Genomic DNA, 7491 nt, shown 5'->3' with positions numbered 1-7491 from the left:
CTAGTGCTTCACAATACATGTTAAACTATTACCAACTGTTGTTCATCTGATAATTTCCCATCTTTTGCTGCTGGTGTGAACATTAAACTGCAAAGAGCTCATTCCATTAAACTGTCTTTTAGTCCTTAAATCAATATCAACTCATTCAAAATGTGAGTAATTATGGGGATCCTTTTTTCTTTGGTGTGATGGAGAGGAGTGAACCCAATATCCATGAATCCATGTCGATCTCCCGTCACTGAGCAAGAATTTTACATTTTTAGCAGTTATTTCAAAATTCAAACAGTTAAAACCTTTCCTCCCCAATGTTCCCTTTTATCCCTTTCGTTTTCTCCACTTTCATTATACCCCCGCCCCCCTTTTTTACCTTTTCTACACTTTTTCCTACTGCATGCAGGCTATTCTTCCCAAACCTTGGGATCCAGAGCAGCAGTGCAAAAGTGGAGCACTAATCCAAATTTCTAAATGCAGATTCTCATCACAATACAGGTTAAGGGCATGTAGAAACACATCACTGCACTCACACTATATGCCAAAAGGGCTAAATGATGTGATGAAATGTTATCCTAATAAAAACAAGTCTGTAAACCTTGAATAAAATTTGAGTATCTCTCTGAGTAACTTATCAATCTTCATTCGTAGGTCCTGACACTGTCAAATATATTTGTTCAAATTCCCAGAAATTTAAAACTTAATTTCTGAGTGCTAATTAAACTAGCCACCATTTCACATTTCTGATTGCATTCACCAAAGGAATGCAACAAGGCTGGCGTGTCAAACCGTGTTGACAGGATGAGCGGAAACCACCTGGTGTATAAACTGAATGTGCAAGGTCACCTCTCTCTGTTTTTCTCTTTCTGTGGCTTGTAAAAAACAGGGGTCAACACTTAACCAGCCTGAACTCATCCAGGACAAATGTTTAACTCACTATAACCACAGACAGCAATTACCTCCTTACTGGCAATTTGTTTAGGATTATATTGGAGTGAATTGACTCTCAATCCACAGGAAATGTGGCTAAATTATCCCTATATCAGAATGCTGTGCTCTTTGTATGTTTTGATTTGGTTAAAGACCACCATGTCAGGCTTTTCTTTCACTTTCTTTTACTTTCTTTACTTTTTTTTTTAATTGGGTATCTTCTGGAATAAAAAGGCATTCCTTTTGAAAATGTTATATCCAAGAAAGTCAAACATTCAATTCGGTATAACCTGATCCCCTGGCTGTTCCCAGTATATAGCATAGCCTTGAAATGGTGGGGTATCTGAAAGGAAATTAAGAAAAGCTTTTAACTAAAGCTGTAAAACTAAACAATAAATAAATGAAGAAAAGTTCATTGTCCCAGGTGCAGGCAAGCTGCTTGGCCTCTGGTGCTTTATTGTCAGTATCTTGTTTGTAAATCTACAATCTCATCACTTCAGCTCTCAGATCTCACCCTCAAGAAACACACAGGCCAGACTCTCAAACACTTGTTTGCAATGAAGCTGGACTGGAAAGAGCGAAAACATGGTATCGTTCTGGTATAATGAATTAAAAACTCTAACAACTATCTATGGAGGTAGGGTTTGCAGCAAATGTGTCATCTCAAATGACATAATTTTTATTTTAAATGCATTCCAAACAGAGGACACTATATTTGAAGAAAGCTTTTTCAAAGATATGAGGAAATGCTAAGTGACATAGCATGAACAGACGGTAAAGGTAATCAACCATTCAATCATTTGACATTGTAATTTCATATTATTGATACTGCCCATAATCACTAGTCTGTGGTCATGTCTTTGAAACAAATGAAAGACTGATGTTACTGCAATTCATATCAGATTTTTAGGTAATAACCTCATAATAATTTCATGTTAAGGATGAATAAAGTAATAAAGGCCATTTGTAATTATTTCAAGTTTTGATTTTAAAACTTTAAATTGTTTTGAAATGTAGTAAATGATCAGTCAACTCTTATCATGGCCACTGGACTTTGATTAGTAGGCACTATTTTTTCTTTGCTAAATCCAAAGAGCCAGAAAGTCAGCATTTGCCTTCCAGATGTTTAAACATTTCCATCAGACTCTTGAATGTAATCTTGCATAAATATGCATTTTCTGTTGCTGATGCATTGTAGACGATATTTGCAACATCATTAAATTTTCATAACATGCATGTTATTTTAGGTGCAGTTGTTAGCACTCTGGCCCCACAGCATGAGGCCCCCTGGTTTGTTTCTGACAAGGAACCTTTCTGTGTGGAGTTTGGATGTTCTCCCCGTGTCTGTGTGGGTTTCCCCCTGGTTCTTCGGTTTCCTCCCACAGTCCAAAAACATGCAGCAGGTTAATTGGAAACAAATTGGGAAAATTGCCCCGCACGAGTGAGTGAATAAATGGTTGTTTGTCTATATGTGTGGCCCTGGGATTGACCGGTGACCAGTCCAGGGTGTACCTCACCTCTTGCCCGATGACAGCAGAGACAGGCATCCAGCATCCCCCGCAACCCTGAGTGCAGGATTTTTTTTAAACAGATTTTAATACCTGCAGCAGCATGGAGCTTTTTCCAACAGTACAATGCAAATGTCCAAAGTCATAGCTCCTGTGAGACGCAAAGGGTAATTGATGAGGTCTATGGCCTCTCGTGAGCAGTGGCTTTTGCAGTCACACAATTTCAATCCAACCATCAATGTTGTATTTTAAATAGCTGATGCTACCATCAAAACCCCAAACTGGGATCACACCTCCAGTTGAGTTAAAAAAAAATGTTGGTTTAAAACTGCTTGTCGTTTCCCAACACTTTTTGGAGTCATTTCATGTCGGTATGTCCTTTAATCAAGTATTTCTTTCAAGAATTGGTGTTAACTTTCTGTATTGATCATGTTCTAAAACTGTCATACATGCCTCATCAACTTGAAATGGCCTCTGGAAAATATAAAACTGGACCATCCGATTCCGCCTGGCCAAATTGGCATTCCCTCCTATCGCTATCAGTGTAAAAAAAGTTGTTTTTTTTTTAAATCTCAGGATGAGAATGAATCTTTGAGCTTAGACACCGCCTCTCTCAAATGCCTCCATGACTGTGATTCACAACCTGGTTTCCGTCTCAACCATTATGCCTTTGTCTTTTACAGACATGGGGGTGTAGTTACTGCCGTCTACCGACACACAGGCAGGCGGAGTGATTTAGCGCTTTAGATTTGTGTGGAATTAGTCACAGTGGAGTGCTGGCTGCAACAGCAGGGAGTTTAAGACATAGTTGGGAAAGAGAAAGCGCGGCGTGGGCTGTTTTTTTTCTCTGCTTTTACGACCCTCAGGTTTCCACCTGTGCTGACATGGCTGAGACTTTACAATAGTTCTGAAAGAGTTACAAGCAGCTGGGTAGAAATTCCAGCCTTTTTTTCTTTCTCCTCTAACCCCTTTCTTTTTTTTAACTCTCTTTTACTGGAAGGGTAGGGTGGGGGCTGTCGTTATTGTGGAACATTTGTCAGGCAGCCAGTTGCAGAGGCAACTGGTGATTTATTGCAACATCTGCAAGATGCAAAGCCCTTCTATATGCTTTTAATCATACAAAGAGGCATGGCTGAATTGGAGTTTGAAAAGAGATGGTCTAGAGGGGGGTTTAGATTCACACTTAAGACAACTTGAGTGAACACATTATATGACTGTGGGACTCCTGCAGCTCAATGGTACAGAGCTAAATTTGACTTCAACTGTGGTTGTGCCAAGCAAATGGTGTTTTCTATGTTCTAATATGGTCAAAAAACACAAGTCTGAATTCAACCTGCAAAGGATTAAAATGCTTTGTTACATAGAAAGAAATGCCAAACCACCAGCAAACACAACACAGTGCAACACAAATCTTTCAGAATTTTTTTTCTGCCATCAGTTATGAACACTGACCCAAAAGTGAGTGCAAACTCACATACCAAAAGGATAGGTCACATCTTTTTTTTTTTTTAATCTGTATTCCTGTACTAACAAAGCTTGAAATGAGTTCAATGGTCGTAAAAGTCAGACACGATCCCCTAGCAGATTTCCTGAGGTTCATAACACTGGAATAATCATGTCTTTGAGTCGCCTGCAGCTATTTAATAGTATAAACATCTGTCTCAATGTCACCACATCTGGCAATAATGAAAGCAAATTAGCTACAAAATTCACAGTGTCTGGCAATGAGATAAGCCAATGGCATGCTTAATTCATTGTCTTGGCTCAGTCTCTTTTGTGCACAAAGCAAAGATGTCCTGGGGAGCTGACCCCAGACCAGAGTCTGACTGCTTACATGAACACTGCAAGTTTCAGCTACAGAGATCAGTAACTGATCTTTGACCAGGGGGTAGTAAACTCCATCAGTTGTCTGCCAGTCATTGGTGGTCTGGAGGAATAGTCAACTTCCTGTCTCATTTCTCTGGACGGATAATCAAAGAGAGGAAATTATTCTGCAATCTGGCCTGTGTTTTCTTTTTCCCCCTGGCTGCAAATGCAAAGGTTGTTTCTGATGCAGACTCAACAGGAGACTCCTGGATCCGCAGCGTCTTTTAAAAGTGGAAACCTTGAAAGCCTCTGTCACTTGTTAGGCCACAAATTGTTTTTGGTTGCAGCAATTTCAGAGACTTTCCTAAAGGAGTAAATAAACTATTCCTGTGTTTCAAAGTGGATTACAACCACCAACTTAATTGTAACACACATAGTTAAGTAAAGTGTAAAACCGTGCCGTCAAGAAAAGGATCATGCTTGATCAAGATGGAAGATTAAATCTATCACGGCAGCTGTGAAAATCACAAAAAGGAAAAACACTTTCTTCCCACAGCATGTCATGACTTCAGGCGAGGTTGTTTAGGCAAAAGATCCTCTTACATGATCAAGTCTTCTGTCTGCGTTTCTTACAACATAATACAGGTGTCATTAAAAAAAAAAGTTCCCCCACAACTTAAATGTCTTCTATTTTATCAAGTGATGTGATCCAACGTGATGTCCAATGTGATGATGACAACACTAGTAAATTTGCTTTGAACTTCTACATGTTCAACATAATGTATATGAAACAATTATAATAATTTCAGGAAAGAGAAGATTAGAGCAACAGGTAATAGATAAAAATCAACAGTTATGCCTTTTGCTATTAATAAGAAGTTCCCCTAAGAGACTTCAGGGAACTGGAGAAGTTGACATCCGTCTGTTCTGACAGTCTAAATATTATAGTTGAACATGTTGAGAGGGGAGACTATTCAACTTTTTGCCAAATGTTCCATAATAATACAATATGGATATATTTATAGAGCACTTTCCATAGGACTCAAATGAAATAAAAACAATACATGAATACATTTTTTCCACCTTTTCATTGTTTGCATCGGTTTAATAAACCGACCTTAAACAAAATGGCAATATTTGGGGTTGGCTTTACTCTGCTCTCAGTTCAGTATGAGGAATATGAAGCTATAGCTGTTTTGTTTTGATAAACATAAAGAGATATGGTAACCGAGAACTGCGACTATGGCTCCTTCAAAAAGATTAGATGTAAAGGAAGTTTCAAGCAATTAGGTTGGTTTCATCTTCTGTAAAACTTGCCATTTTACCCGTTTTCAATGAATTGATCAAACACAGAAAGACAAAAAATGCAAGTATTAGTGAGCATTGAACATCTCACAGTTAAAGTTTTACCTTTGATGAGTAGATGTACCTTACCTTATGAGAGTTTGTACCTCCAAGACGATTGGCTGAGGTAAACTGCACATGTGGCCCATTTATTTTCGATCTAATACTAAATTTCCATATCTGTTAAGTCATAAAATGTGCATATTTGGTTGGAAGATTACAAGAAGGCAACCAAAGTATAACACACATGACACTAACATTGAAATGCTTTTAGTGCTTGAACCTTTGTGTTACCGGAGCATTCTCTGTTTTTGATTTGTCCATTACGGAAAAAAAGTCTAAATTAGACATTTATGAGCTCTCTTTCCCAGTCTTAAAGATGTTCTACATTGCGATTATAGCACTAATCCTCCTTATAAAGATCCCCAATCCAAGTCTAGAAGCAGAACATCCAGGATATTTTAAGTTTATTCAGAGGACTATAGTTGATTTGAAGATAACTCATGGGTAACATATGTGCAAATGTGTTTCCATTGCCATTTGTTTCTCTGCCTATATGCCAAAATTGAAAAGAAGGCAAATTACATGGTAGTGCGCCTCTAATTCCTGATCAGCCTTTATTTTTTTGTTGATTAAAAAATTAAAAAAAAATAAAATATATATATATATTTTATACATATATATACAGCCATTTACTGTGATTAGGGTGATACCAGGGCTCCTGGTCATCTTTGGTTCAAACTTCTTCATTGACACTGCACTGAGATATGATAGAGAACTGGGTTCTGAGTGTTTCTCCAGCAGCAACAGCAGCAGATGTTTCCCAGGTGTTTGGATGTGTGTGGCTCTACCATGTTGTCTTAATCGCAGCCTTCTCAAAGCACTGGCAGGACTTCCAACAAATCCCCCTATTCCTTTACAGAGGGACAAAGGCATACAAACTATTGCAGTGCAGCCAACAGCCAGGTGTACTTAAACATTAGTCAGGCAGAAGGATTGGAACTAAATAAGTCAAGCTATAAAAACAAATCTCATACACATTTCTTTGAATTGTGAAAAACTCTTGGGTGCACAAGTGAAACAAATTAAATCAATCTCACTGCTTTTCACTCCAGTTGTTTTTTACATCAAACCTTGAGCGAGAAAACAGGGATAGAATATGGTATCATATGGTGCAATTCCCTTCAAAATGCTGGCACCATCATCATAAATCTGCTTTTTCATAAACACAGTTCCTCCCTACCAATGAGGGAAGTGTGAGACGCTATCCAAGTGCAAGTTCCAACAACTAACCTTGTGCACAAGCACACCTTTTTCCCTCATGTTGAAGAAGAGAGGCCTGAAACAACAAACCACCAGGCGAGAAAGGCTGAGAATGAAGGTGGGAGAGGATGAGTCATCCTCAAACACAGAGCCTAGCTTGGGTTAAGGAATTTGGTGCAATGCTTTTCTTTGTGTTAGACATAATGTATATAGAACTGCTTGAGGTGTTGTATTCTGTCTCATTTAATTTGTCATTAAACAAAGTTTCTAATAAAATATACATTCATAAGAAATCATAGCAGCAACAGAAAGGTTCGTAAGCCATGGTTACTATGATGATCATTGTTGTTATTTATATACAGTATACATGGATTAGTTTGTTTCAATGAGTGAGTAATAATAGCTAGATATTAAAAGTTGTGCTTGGTCTGATGCACTCATGAACACTAATGCTCACCCAAATATTTAAAACAATGTCATTTTCATGTAGAGTTGTTGATATTAGCTATAGGACATTTCAAGTTTTGTTCGAAAGTTGTCTTTTTTTAAAAACCTTTTTTTCACTTCCTATCATAATCTAATCTCACCTGTAAAGGGATCTTTCCAGGTGAGATTAGATTTCAAATAAAAAAATTATTTTGTATCAATT

The sequence above is a fragment of the Fistularia commersonii genome, chromosome 5 (assembly GCF_037954325.1).
Source record: "Fistularia commersonii isolate RoL2024-O1a breed Wild chromosome 5, RoL_Fcom_v1.0, whole genome shotgun sequence".
Classification (NCBI taxonomy): Eukaryota; Metazoa; Chordata; class Actinopteri; order Syngnathiformes; family Fistulariidae; genus Fistularia; species Fistularia commersonii.
Note: the sequence above shows the minus strand (reverse complement) of the source record.